Genomic DNA, 13,607 nt, shown 5'->3' on the forward strand with positions numbered 1-13,607 from the left:
CAACCATCAGGGTAAGAGTGACAACAGGTCCACATGGGGGAAATCCTTACAAATGGCTTAATGAGTCATTTCAACGCAATCGTGTTATTATTTATTTTCAGGGTTTAACAAGGCAGCTCACCTGTGATTTGACATTAGATGCGGCGACTTTGATTACCCTGCAGACGATATTTTTGTTCTTCCCGCCAATACAATCCACTGACAACGACCGACGAGTTCTGCGTTCCGAGATTATTTTTGTTATTTGCCTGTTTGGGGCCCGCCTGTGAAATTGCGCGATTCTTGCAATTCTCTTTCAGCCTCTCATCAACTAGCTGTTTTTGCAGAATATTACAAATACGATAGTTATTCACTACTCATATTAACTAGGTGTCATTTACGTTACCTTAAGTCATTTATTTTTCAACTGGATTTTACAAAGGTGCATGACATGCAGGCGCTAAAAAGTTGTCAGGAGGGGGTTTCAAACCATGCCTATAGGGGAGTCTGCGACCTGAATGACTTAATGGTTATTTTCAATGCAATCGAGTTTTTTCTTTTTCTTTTAGGGTTTAACAAGGTTTCTCACCTGTTACCTGTGGCTTGACTTTAGATGTGGCCAGTTCGATTACCCTGCAGACTATAAGAGTGTCTTCAGAATATGGCCAATTTGACATGAATTTAAAAATGCCTCAGATAGGACCAAAAAAGTGTCTGGAGCTTCCCGTCAGGGTAAGAGTGACAACAGGTTTCCACATGTCAAAATGGGGGAAATCTTAGCAAATGGCTTAATGGTTATTCATGAGAATCGTGTTGTTGTATTGTTGAGTGTATCATGGGATCTCACCTGAAATCTGTGGCTTGACTACAAACCTGTAACCTATGCTACTGTGGCCTATAGAGCTAGAAGGCTGGATAACCAGGTGTGTAAAGGTGTGAAGTGGGATAGATGGCCTGCAGTCCTATCCCAAATGGACAACTAATCCCTATGTACTTGCGGAGATCTGAGAGGATGCGATTGGTATAAGAAACACGACTAAACTTCAACCTCCGGAGGGGTCAAAAAAATGCATTTTCGTTGTCGGCAGGATTTGAACCTACGCAGGAAGATCCTAATGGATTTCTAGTCCATCGCCTTAACCACTCGGCCACGACAACGTTGACAGAAGAAAACAGGCTTGTTAGGAGTGAATGGGCCAACAGGCATAGCCTACAGAAAGTGAAATTTAACAACTGAAAGATAATGCAGTAACTCATTATAATGCAATAACACAAAATGTTCCCCTCATTCATTTGTTATTAAGTCCAGCTGTTTTCTTATTTAACCTTGATCTTTGCTCAGCTCCAGAAGGTCTGCATTTGAGAGTGTTTATTATGAATTGTTATTTCACTGTGTGAAGTTGTTATTTCATCATTCTTATTATTACTGCTGAGCAGCATGACTCCTGAGAGGCACTAAAAAACTGTCAGAAGTGGGATTTGAACCCACGCCTCCATGGGAGACTGCGACCTGAACGCAGCGCCTTAGACCGCTCGGCCATCCTGACTACAGCACAGTAACTGGGTATCGGGTTAAAGTGTATGCGGTAAAAGTAGAAATATGAACAACGCTCTAAAATCACCACAGAGACCAGAACAACTATGCACGATACTGACTTGCACTTTCAATAGTCATTTGTTTTTATAAATTAAAAAGTCCAGTCATTGATTTAACCTCAATATGGCCTTCAATGGGAAAGAGTAGTAAATCGTCATTGAATGAGCGCTAAACTGGCATCAGAATATGGCCATTCTGATATAAATGATAAAATTCCTCAGATAAGACTGAAAAAGTGTCTGGAAATATCAGCAACCATCAGGGTAAGAGTGACAACAGGTCCACATGGGGGAAATCCTTACAAATGGCTTAATGAGTCATTTCAACGCAATCGTGTTATTATTTATTTTCAGGGTTTAACAAGGCAGCTCACCTGTGATTTGACATTAGATGCGGCGACTTTGATTACCCTGCAGACGATATTTTTGTTCTTCCCGCCAATACAATCCACTGACAACGACCGACGAGTTCTGCGTTCCGAGATTATTTTTGTTATTTGCCTGTTTGGGGCCCGCCTGTGAAATTGCGCGATTCTTGCAATTCTCTTTCAGCCTCTCATCAACTAGCTGTTTTTGCAGAATATTACAAATACGATAGTTATTCACTACTCATATTAACTAGGTGTCATTTACGTTACCTTAAGTCATTTATTTTTCAACTGGATTTTACAAAGGTGCATGACATGCAGGCGCTAAAAAGTTGTCAGGAGGGGGTTTCAAACCATGCCTATAGGGGAGTCTGCGACCTGAATGACTTAATGGTTATTTTCAATGCAATCAAGTTTTTTCTTTTTCTTTTAGGGTTTAACAAGGTTTCTCACCTGTTACCTGTGGCTTGACTTTAGATGTGGCCAGTTCGATTACCCTGCAGCCTAAGAGTGTCTTCAGAATATGGCCAATTTGACATGAATTTAAAAATGCCTCAGTTAGGACCAAAAAAGTGTCTGGAGCTTCCCGTCAGGGTAAGAGTGACAACAGGTTTCCACATGTCAAAATGGGGGAAATCTTAGCAAATGGCTTCATGGTTATTCATGAGAATCGTGTTGTTGTATTGTTGAGTGTATCATGGGATCTCACCTGAAATCTGTGGCTTGACTACAAACCTGTAACCTATGCTACTGTGGCCTATAGAGCTAGAAGGCTGGATAACCAGGTGTGTAAAGGTGTGAAGTGGGACAGATGGCCTGCAGTCCTATCCCAAATGGACAACTAATCCCTATGTACTTGCGGAGATCTGAGAGGATGCGATTGGTATAAGAAACACGACTAAACTTCAACCTCCGGAGGGGTCAAAAAAATGCATTTTCGTTGTCGGCAGGATTTGAACCTGCGCAGGAAGATCCTAATGGATTTCTAGTCCATCGCCTTAACCACTCGGCCACGACAACGTTGACAGAAGAAAACAAGCTTGTTAGGAGTGAATGGGCCAACAGGCATAGCCTACAGAAAGTGAAATTTAACAACTGAAAGATAATGCAGTAACTCATTATAATGCAATAACACAAAATGTTCCCCTCATTCATTTGTTATTAAGTCCAGCTGTTTTCTTATTTAACCTTGATCTTTGCTCAGCTCCAGAAGGTCTGCATTTGAGAGTGTTTATTATGAATTGTTATTTCACTGTGTGAAGTTGTTATTTCATCATTCTTATTATTACTGCTGAGCAGCATGACTCCTGAGAGGCACTAAAAAACTGTCAGAAGTGGGATTTGAACCCACGCCTCCATGGGAGACTGCGACCTGAACGCAGCGCCTTAGACCGCTCGGCCATCCTGACTACAGCACAGTAACTGGGTATCGGGTTAAAGTGTATGCGGTAAAAGTAGAAATATGAACAACGCTCTAAAATCACCACAGAGACCAGAACAACTATGCACGATACTGACTTGCACTTTCAATAGTCATTTGTTTTTATAAATTAAAAAGTCCAGTCATTGATTTAACCTCAATATGGCCTTCAATGGGAAAGAGTAGTAAATCGTCATTGAATGAGCGCTAAACTGGCATCAGAATATGGCCATTCTGATATAAATGATAAAATTCCTCAGATAAGACTGAAAAAGTGTCTGGAAATATCAGCAACCATCAGGGTAAGAGTGACAACAGGTCCACATGGGGGAAATCCTTACAAATGGCTTAATGAGTCATTTCAACGCAATCGTGTTATTATTTATTTTCAGGGTTTAACAAGGCAGCTCACCTGTGATTTGACATTAGATGCGGCGACTTTGATTACCCTGCAGACGATATTTTTGTTCTTCCCGCCAATACAATCCACTGACAACGACCGACGAGTTCTGCGTTCCGAGATTATTTTTGTTATTTGCCTGTTTGGGGCCCGCCTGTGAAATTGCGCGATTCTTGCAATTCTCTTTCAGCCTCTCATCAACTAGCTGTTTTTGCAGAATATTACAAATACGATAGTTATTCACTACTCATATTAACTAGGTGTCATTTACGTTACCTTAAGTCATTTATTTTTCAACTGGATTTTACAAAGGTGCATGACATGCAGGCGCTAAAAAGTTGTCAGGAGGGGGTTTCAAACCATGCCTATAGGGGAGTCTGCGACCTGAATGACTTAATGGTTATTTTCAATGCAATCGAGTTTTTTCTTTTTCTTTTAGGGTTTAACAAGGTTTCTCACCTGTTACCTGTGGCTTGACTTTAGATGTGGCCAGTTCGATTACCCTGCAGCCTAAGAGTGTCTTCAGAATATGGCCAATTTGACATGAATTTAAAAATGCCTCAGATTAGGACCAAAAAAGTGTCTGGAGCTTCCCGTCAGGGTAAGAGTGACAACAGGTTTCCACATGTCAAAATGGGGGAAATCTTAGCAAATGGCTTAATGGTTATTCATGAGAATCGTGTTGTTGTATTGTTGAGTGTATCATGGGATCTCACCTGAAATCTGTGGCTTGACTACAAACCTGTAACCTATGCTACTGTGGCCTATAGAGCTAGAAGGCTGGATAACCAGGTGTGTAAAGGTGTGAAGTGGGATAGATGGCCTGCAGTCCTATCCCAAATGGACAACTAATCCCTATGTACTTGCGGAGATCTGAGAGGATGCGATTGGTATAAGAAACACGACTAAACTTCAACCTCCGGAGGGGTCAAAAAAATGCATTTTCGTTGTCGGCAGGATTTGAACCTAGCGCAGGAAGATCCTAATGGATTTCTAGTCCATCGCCTTAACCACTCGGCCACGACAACGTTGACAGAAGAAAACAAGCTTGTTAGGAGTGAATGGGCCAACAGGCATAGCCTACAGAAAGTGAAATTTAACAACTGAAAGATAATGCAGTAACTCATTATAATGCAATAACACAAAATGTTCCCCTCATTCATTTGTTATTAAGTCCAGCTGTTTTCTTATTTAACCTTGATCTTTGCTCAGCTCCAGAAGGTCTGCATTTGAGAGTGTTTATTATGAATTGTTATTTCACTGTGTGAAGTTGTTATTTCATCATTCTTATTATTACTGCTGAGCAGCATGACTCCTGAGAGGCACTAAAAAACTGTCAGAAGTGGGATTGAACCCACGCCTCCATGGGAGACTGCGACCTGAACGCAGCGCCTTAGACCGCTCGGCCATCCTGACTACAGCACAGTAACTGGGTATCGGGTTAAAGTGTATGCGGTAAAAGTAGAAATATGAACAACGCTCTAAAATCACCACAGAGACCAGAACAACTATGCACGATACTGACTTGCACTTTCAATAGTCATTTGTTTTTATAAATTAAAAAGTCCAGTCATTGATTTAACCTCAATATGGCCTTCAATGGGAAAGAGTAGTAAATCGTCATTGAATGAGCGCTAAACTGGCATCAGAATATGGCCATTCTGATATAAATGATAAAATTCCTCAGATAAGACTGAAAAAGTGTCTGGAAATATCAGCAACCATCAGGGTAAGAGTGACAACAGGTCCACATGGGGGAAATCCTTACAAATGGCTTAATGAGTCATTTCAACGCAATCGTGTTATTATTTATTTTCAGGGTTTAACAAGGCAGCTCACCTGTGATTTGACATTAGATGCGGCGACTTTGATTACCCTGCAGACGATATTTTTGTTCTTCCCGCCAATACAATCCACTGACAACGACCGACGAGTTCTGCGTTCCTAGATTATTTTTGTTATTTGCCTGTTTGGGGCCCGCCTGTGAAATTGCGCGATTCTTGCAATTCTCTTTCAGCCTCTCATCAACTAGCTGTTTTTGCAGAATATTACAAATACGATAGTTATTCACTACTCATATTAACTAGGTGTCATTTACGTTACCTTAAGTCATTTATTTTTCAACTGGATTTTACAAAGGTGCATGACATGCAGGCGCTAAAAAGTTGTCAGGAGGGGGTTTCAAACCATGCCTATAGGGGAGTCTGCGACCTGAATGACTTAATGGTTATTTTCAATGCAATCAAGTTTTTTCTTTTTCTTTTAGGGTTTAACAAGGTTTCTCACCTGTTACCTGTGGCTTGACTTTAGATGTGGCCAGTTCGATTACCCTGCAGACTATAAGAGTGTCTTCAGAATATGGCCAATTTGACATGAATTTAAAAATGCCTCAGATTAGGACCAAAAAAGTGTCTGGAGCTTCCCGTCAGGGTAAGAGTGACAACAGGTTTCCACATGTCAAAATGGGGGAAATCTTAGCAAATGGCTTAATGGTTATTCATGAGAATCGTGTTGTTGTATTGTTGAGTGTATCATGGGATCTCACCTGAAATCTGTGGCTTGACTACAAACCTGTAACCTATGCTACTGTGGCCTATAGAGCTAGAAGGCTGGATAACCAGGTGTGTAAAGGTGTGAAGTGGGACAGATGGCCTGCAGTCCTATCCCAAATGGACAACTAATCCCTATGTACTTGCGGAGATCTGAGAGGATGCGATTGGTATAAGAAACACGACTAAACTTCAACCTCCGGAGGGGTCAAAAAAATGCATTTTCGTTGTCGGCAGGATTTGAACCTGCGCAGGAAGATCCTAATGGATTTCTAGTCCATCGCCTTAACCACTCGGCCACGACAACGTTGACAGAAGAAAACAGGCTTGTTAGGAGTGAATGGGCCAACAGGCATAGCCTACAGAAAGTGAAATTTAACAACTGAAAGATAATGCAGTAACTCATTATAATGCAATAACACAAAATGTTCCCCTCATTCATTTGTTATTAAGTCCAGCTGTTTTCTTATTTAACCTTGATCTTTGCTCAGCTCCAGAAGGTCTGCATTTGAGAGTGTTTATTATGAATTGTTATTTCACTGTGTGAAGTTGTTATTTCATCATTCTTATTATTACTGCTGAGCAGCATGACTCCTGAGAGGCACTAAAAAACTGTCAGAAGTGGGATTTGAACCCACGCCTCCATGGGAGACTGCGACCTGAACGCAGCGCCTTAGACCGCTCGGCCATCCTGACTACAGCACAGTAACTGGGTATCGGGTTAAAGTGTATGCGGTAAAAGTAGAAATATGAACAACGCTCTAAAATCACCACAGAGACCAGAACAACTATGCACGATACTGACTTGCACTTTCAATAGTCATTTGTTTTTATAAATTAAAAAGTCCAGTCATTGATTTAACCTCAATATGGCCTTCAATGGGAAAGAGTAGTAAATCGTCATTGAATGAGCGCTAAACTGGCATCAGAATATGGCCATTCTGATATAAATGATAAAATTCCTCAGATAAGACTGAAAAAGTGTCTGGAAATATCAGCAACCATCAGGGTAAGAGTGACAACAGGTCCACATGGGGGAAATCCTTACAAATGGCTTAATGAGTCATTTCAACGCAATCGTGTTATTATTTATTTTCAGGGTTTAACAAGGCAGCTCACCTGTGATTTGACATTAGATGCGGCGACTTTGATTACCCTGCAGACGATATTTTTGTTCTTCCCGCCAATACAATCCACTGACAACGACCGACGAGTTCTGCGTTCCGAGATTATTTTTGTTATTTGCCTGTTTGGGGCCCGCCTGTGAAATTGCGCGATTCTTGCAATTCTCTTTCAGCCTCTCATCAACTAGCTGTTTTTGCAGAATATTACAAATACGATAGTTATTCACTACTCATATTAACTAGGTGTCATTTACGTTACCTTAAGTCATTTATTTTTCAACTGGATTTTACAAAGGTGCATGACATGCAGGCGCTAAAAAGTTGTCAGGAGGGGGTTTCAAACCATGCCTATAGGGGAGTCTGCGACCTGAATGACTTAATGGTTATTTTCAATGCAATCAAGTTTTTTCTTTTTCTTTTAGGGTTTAACAAGGTTTCTCACCTGTTACCTGTGGCTTGACTTTAGATGTGGCCAGTTCGATTACCCTGCAGCCTAAGAGTGTCTTCAGAATATGGCCAATTTGACATGAATTTAAAAATGCCTCAGTTAGGACCAAAAAAGTGTCTGGAGCTTCCCGTCAGGGTAAGAGTGACAACAGGTTTCCACATGTCAAAATGGGGGAAATCTTAGCAAATGGCTTAATGGTTATTCATGAGAATCGTGTTGTTGTATTGTTGAGTGTATCATGGGATCTCACCTGAAATCTGTGGCTTGACTACAAACCTGTAACCTATGCTACTGTGGCCTATAGAGCTAGAAGGCTGGATAACCAGGTGTGTAAAGGTGTGAAGTGGGACAGATGGCCTGCAGTCCTATCCCAAATGGACAACTAATCCCTATGTACTTGCGGAGATCTGAGAGGATGCGATTGGTATAAGAAACACGACTAAACTTCAACCTCCGGAGGGGTCAAAAAAATGCATTTTCGTTGTCGGCAGGATTTGAACCTGCGCAGGAAGATCCTAATGGATTTCTAGTCCATCGCCTTAACCACTCGGCCACGACAACGTTGACAGAAGAAAACAAGCTTGTTAGGAGTGAATGGGCCAACAGGCATAGCCTACAGAAAGTGAAATTTAACAACTGAAAGATAATGCAGTAACTCATTATAATGCAATAACACAAAATGTTCCCCTCATTCATTTGTTATTAAGTCCAGCTGTTTTCTTATTTAACCTTGATCTTTGCTCAGCTCCAGAAGGTACTGCATTTGAGAGTGTTTATTATGAATTGTTATTTCACTGTGTGAAGTTGTTATTTCATCATTCTTATTATTACTGCTGAGCAGCATGACTCCTGAGAGGCACTAAAAAACTGTCAGAAGTGGGATTTGAACCCACGCCTCCATGGGAGACTGCGACCTGAACGCAGCGCCTTAGACCGCTCGGCCATCCTGACTACAGCACAGTAACTGGGTATCGGGTTAAAGTGTATGCGGTAAAAGTAGAAATATGAACAACGCTCTAAAATCACCACAGAGACCAGAACAACTATGCACGATACTGACTTGCACTTTCAATAGTCATTTGTTTTTATAAATTAAAAAGTCCAGTCATTGATTTAACCTCAATATGGCCTTCAATGGGAAAGAGTAGTAAATCGTCATTGAATGAGCGCTAAACTGGCATCAGAATATGGCCATTCTGATATAAATGATAAAATTCCTCAGATAAGACTGAAAAAGTGTCTGGAAATATCAGCAACCATCAGGGTAAGAGTGACAACAGGTCCACATGGGGGAAATCCTTACAAATGGCTTAATGAGTCATTTCAACGCAATCGTGTTATTATTTATTTTCAGGGTTTAACAAGGCAGCTCACCTGTGATTTGACATTAGATGCGGCGACTTTGATTACCCTGCAGACGATATTTTTGTTCTTCCCGCCAATAAAATCCACTGACAACGACCGACGAGTTCTGCGTTCCGAGATTATTTTTGTTATTTGCCTGTTTGGGGCCCGCCTGTGAAATTGCGCGATTCTTGCAATTCTCTTTCAGCCTCTCATCAACTAGCTGTTTTTGCAGAATATTACAAATACGATAGTTATTCACTACTCATATTAACTAGGTGTCATTTACGTTACCTTAAGTCATTTATTTTTCAACTGGATTTTACAAAGGTGCATGACATGCAGGCGCTAAAAAGTTGTCAGGAGGGGGTTTCAAACCATGCCTATAGGGGAGTCTGCGACCTGAATGACTTAATGGTTATTTTCAATGCAATTGAGTTTTTTCTTTTTCTTTTAGGGTTTAACAAGGTTTCTCACCTGTTACCTGTGGCTTGACTTTAGATGTGGCCAGTTCGATTACCCTGCAGACTATAAGAGTGTCTTCAGAATATGGCCAATTTGACATGAATTTAAAAATGCCTCAGATAGGACCAAAAAAGTGTCTGGAGCTTCCCGTCAGGGTAAGAGTGACAACAGGTTTCCACATGTCAAAATGGGGGAAATCTTAGCAAATGGCTTAATGGTTATTCATGAGAATCGTGTTGTTGTATTGTTGAGTGTATCATGGGATCTCACCTGAAATCTGTGGCTTGACTACAAACCTGTAACCTATGCTACTGTGGCCTATAGAGCTAGAAGGCTGGATAACCAGGTGTGTAAAGGTGTGAAGTGGGACAGATGGCCTGCAGTCCTATCCCAAATGGACAACTAATCCCTATGTACTTGCGGAGATCTGAGAGGATGCGATTGGTATAAGAAACACGACTAAACTTCAACCTCCGGAGGGGTCAAAAAAATGCATTTTCAGTTGTCGGCAGGATTTGAACCTGCGCAGGAAGATCCTAATGGATTTCTAGTCCATCGCCTTAACCACTCGGCCACGACAACGTTGACAGAAGAAAACAAGCTTGTTAGGAGTGAATGGGCCAACAGGCATAGCCTACAGAAAGTGAAATTTAACAACTGAAAGATAATGCAGTAACTCATTATAATGCAATAACACAAAATGTTCCCCTCATTCATTTGTTATTAAGTCCAGCTGTTTTCTTATTTAACCTTGATCTTTGCTCAGCTCCAGAAGGTCTGCATTTGAGAGTGTTTATTATGAATTGTTATTTCACTGTGTGAAGTTGTTATTTCATCATTCTTATTATTACTGCTGAGCAGCATGACTCCTGAGAGGCACTAAAAAACTGTCAGAAGTGGGATTTGAACCCACGCCTCCATGGGAGACTGCGACCTGAACGCAGCGCCTTAGACCGCTCGGCCATCCTGACTACAGCACAGTAACTGGGTATCGGGTTAAAGTGTATGCGGTAAAAGTAGAAATATGAACAACGCTCTAAAATCACCACAGAGACCAGAACAACTATGCACGATACTGACTTGCACTTTCAATAGTCATTTGTTTTTAAAAATTAAAAAGTCCAGTCATTGATTTAACCTCAATATGGCCTTCAATGGGAAAGAGTAGTAAATCGTCATTGAATGAGCGCTAAACTGGCATCAGAATATGGCCATTCTGATATAAATGATAAAATTCCTCAGATAAGACTGAAAAAGTGTCTGGAAATATCAGCAACCATCAGGGTAAGAGTGACAACAGGTCCACATGGGGGAAATCCTTACAAATGGCTTAATGAGTCATTTCAACGCAATCGTGTTATTATTTATTTTCAGGGTTTAACAAGGCAGCTCACCTGTGACTTGACATTAGATGCGGCGACTTTGATTACCCTGCAGACGATATTTTTGTTCTTCCCGCCAATACAATCCACTGACAACGACCGACGAGTTCTGCGTTCCTAGATTATTTTTGTTATTTGCCTGTTTGGGGCCCGCCTGTGAAATTGCGCGATTCTTGCAATTCTCTTTCAGCCTCTCATCAACTAGCTGTTTTTGCAGAATATTAAAAATACGATAGTTATTCACTACTCATATTAACTAGGTGTCATTTACGTTACCTTAAGTCATTTATTTTTCAACTGGATTTTACAAAGGTGCATGACATGCAGGCGCTAAAAAGTTGTCAGGAGGGGGTTTCAAACCATGCCTATAGGGGAGTCTGCGACCTGAATGACTTAATGGTTATTTTCAATGCAATCGAGTTTTTCTTTTTCTTTTAGGGTTTAACAAGGTTTCTCACCTGTTACCTGTGGCTTGACTTTAGATGTGGCCAGTTCGATTACCCTGCAGACTATAAGAGTGTCTTCAGAATATGGCCAATTTGACATGAATTTAAAAATGCCTCAGATAGGGTCTGCATTTGAGAGTGTTTATTATGAATTGTTATTTCACTGTGTGAACTAAAAAACTGTCAGAAGTGGGATTTGAACCCACGCCTCCATGGGAGACTGCGACCTGAACGCAGCGCCTTAGACCGCTCGGCCATCCTGACTACAGCACAGTAACTGGGTATCGGGTTAAAGTGTATGCGGTAAAAGTAGAAATATGAACAACGCTCTAAAATCACCACAGAGACCAGAACAACTATGCACGATACTGACTTGCACTTTCAATAGTCATTTGTTTTTATAAATTAAAAAGTCCAGTCATTGATTTAAGACCTGTTAAGGATATGGCAGACATATGCCCCCTTTGGAGAGATTGGGTACCCCTAGTAAACTGAAAAAAAATCTGTCAAAAATTGCTAATATCTGCAAATAAAAATTATTATTGGATAGAAAACACTCTAAAGATTCTAAAACCGTTGGAATTATGTCTGTAAGTATAGCAGAACTCACAGGGCAGGCATTCTTCCAAACTATTTTTTGTGGCCATGAAAGTTGGAGCAACTTTGACGTCATGGCCCCCACCCTTCCCAACCAGTTATGATTCTGGGGAGACGTTCTATCTCTTCCGCTAGATGTCCTCTTTCAGTAGAGCTTTGAATCGTTCAAATCCCGCGAGAATTGACCCTATGGGAGTGAAATTAGTGCGTGCCACGAGAAAATAGGCTGTGCGTAGGGGCGCGAATTGGTCCCAGCCATTCCTTTGTTCCAGCACTCAAGAGAGGGGCAGACGATGGCCGATTGAATTGAAGTTTGTTTTGTGTGTCTAAAACATCATAAAGCTTGCTTCTGCACTTAGTTTGACCTGTTTAGTCGACATATAATATGTAATTTTGAAGTTTTGATGCGCAACTTTTCCGGACCAGAGGACGTTTTGGGTGCATTTCAGCTGATGTTATTAGCCTGTTAGATCTCTAGGGGCGCTATTTCATTTTTCATTTTTGGATAAAAAACGTTCCCGTTTTAAGCGCTAATACAAAGACGCAAGACTTGAAACCAAACGATGTATTGGGTAAGTCTGAAGCCTTCCAGAACATTCTGAACGAAGACCATCGAAGGTAAGGGAATATTTATGCTTAAATCTGTGTTTCTGTTGACTCCAACATTACGTAGAAATGTAGCTTGGAACTGAGCGCCGTCTCAGCATATTGAATAGTGTGCGATTTCTGTAACGTTAAAAGTAAATCTAACAAAGCGGTTGCATAAAGAAGCAGTGTATCTTTCTAACTATATGTAGAACATGTATATTTAGTCAAAGTTTATGATGTCTATTTACGTTACCTTGCCGCGCTACCTAGATTTCCTGCGGGCATTTTTGAGTAATTTCTGAACGTGAACTCACTGTAAATGGACATTTATGGATATAAATGGCATATTATTGAAAAAAAAAATGTACTGTGTAACATGTCATATTACTGTCATCTGATGAAGATTTTCAAAAGGTTAGTGAACGATTTATTTTTTAATCCTGCGTTTGTTGATTGCATGTTTTGGCTATTCAAATGAGCTGTGTCTGGTGGTGGTTTTACATATATATGTGCTATGTTTTCGCCGTAAAACATTTTAGAAATCTGACTTGCTGGCTAGATGAACAAGGTGTTTATCTTTCATTTGAGCTATGGACTTGGACTTGTTAATGTGTGGAGGTTAATTATTTTTAAGAATATTTTTGCGTTCCATGCGCCACCGTTTCAGCTGAACGTGGGAGGGTTGATTCCCAATTGGGAACCAATATCGTAGACAGGTTAACCTCAATATGGCCTTCAATGGGAAAGAGTAGTAAATCGCCATTGAATGAGCGCTAAACTGGCATCAGAATATGGCCATTCTGATATAAATGATAAAATTCCTCAGATAAGACTGAAAAAGTGTCTGGAAATATCAGCAACCATCAGGGTAAGAGTGACAACAGGTCCACATGGGGGAAAT

The 13,607-nt window shown here is 40.8% G+C and overlaps 11 non-coding genes across 11 annotated transcripts; all 11 read right to left on the reverse strand.

Moving 5' to 3' along the window:
* Positions 1 to 1,055: 1,055 nt before the first annotated feature.
* On the reverse strand, positions 1,056 to 1,137 carry trnas-aga. Its single transcript has one exon. It is a non-coding gene; the product is annotated as a tRNA-Ser (tRNA).
* Positions 1,138 to 1,443: 306 nt separating this feature from the next.
* trnal-cag lies at positions 1,444 to 1,526 on the reverse strand. Its single transcript has one exon. It is a non-coding gene; the product is annotated as a tRNA-Leu (tRNA).
* A 1,355-nt stretch (positions 1,527 to 2,881) lies between these two features.
* trnas-aga lies at positions 2,882 to 2,963 on the reverse strand. Its single transcript has one exon. It is a non-coding gene; the product is annotated as a tRNA-Ser (tRNA).
* Positions 2,964 to 3,269: 306 nt separating this feature from the next.
* Positions 3,270 to 3,352, reverse strand: trnal-cag. Its single transcript has one exon. It is a non-coding gene; the product is annotated as a tRNA-Leu (tRNA).
* A 3,185-nt stretch (positions 3,353 to 6,537) lies between these two features.
* On the reverse strand, positions 6,538 to 6,619 carry trnas-aga. Its single transcript has one exon. It is a non-coding gene; the product is annotated as a tRNA-Ser (tRNA).
* Positions 6,620 to 6,925: 306 nt separating this feature from the next.
* trnal-cag lies at positions 6,926 to 7,008 on the reverse strand. The gene has a single exon. It is a non-coding gene; the product is annotated as a tRNA-Leu (tRNA).
* Positions 7,009 to 8,363: 1,355 nt separating this feature from the next.
* On the reverse strand, positions 8,364 to 8,445 carry trnas-aga. Its single transcript has one exon. It is a non-coding gene; the product is annotated as a tRNA-Ser (tRNA).
* Positions 8,446 to 8,752: 307 nt separating this feature from the next.
* trnal-cag lies at positions 8,753 to 8,835 on the reverse strand. The gene has a single exon. It is a non-coding gene; the product is annotated as a tRNA-Leu (tRNA).
* A 1,358-nt stretch (positions 8,836 to 10,193) lies between these two features.
* Positions 10,194 to 10,275, reverse strand: trnas-aga. Its single transcript has one exon. It is a non-coding gene; the product is annotated as a tRNA-Ser (tRNA).
* Positions 10,276 to 10,581: 306 nt separating this feature from the next.
* Positions 10,582 to 10,664, reverse strand: trnal-cag. Its single transcript has one exon. It is a non-coding gene; the product is annotated as a tRNA-Leu (tRNA).
* Positions 10,665 to 11,702: 1,038 nt separating this feature from the next.
* Positions 11,703 to 11,785, reverse strand: trnal-cag. Its single transcript has one exon. It is a non-coding gene; the product is annotated as a tRNA-Leu (tRNA).
* Positions 11,786 to 13,607: the final 1,822 nt, after the last annotated feature.

This window comes from Oncorhynchus mykiss, unplaced genomic scaffold (assembly GCF_013265735.2).
Source record: "Oncorhynchus mykiss isolate Arlee unplaced genomic scaffold, USDA_OmykA_1.1 un_scaffold_325, whole genome shotgun sequence".
NCBI lineage: Eukaryota > Metazoa > Chordata > Actinopteri > Salmoniformes > Salmonidae > Oncorhynchus > Oncorhynchus mykiss.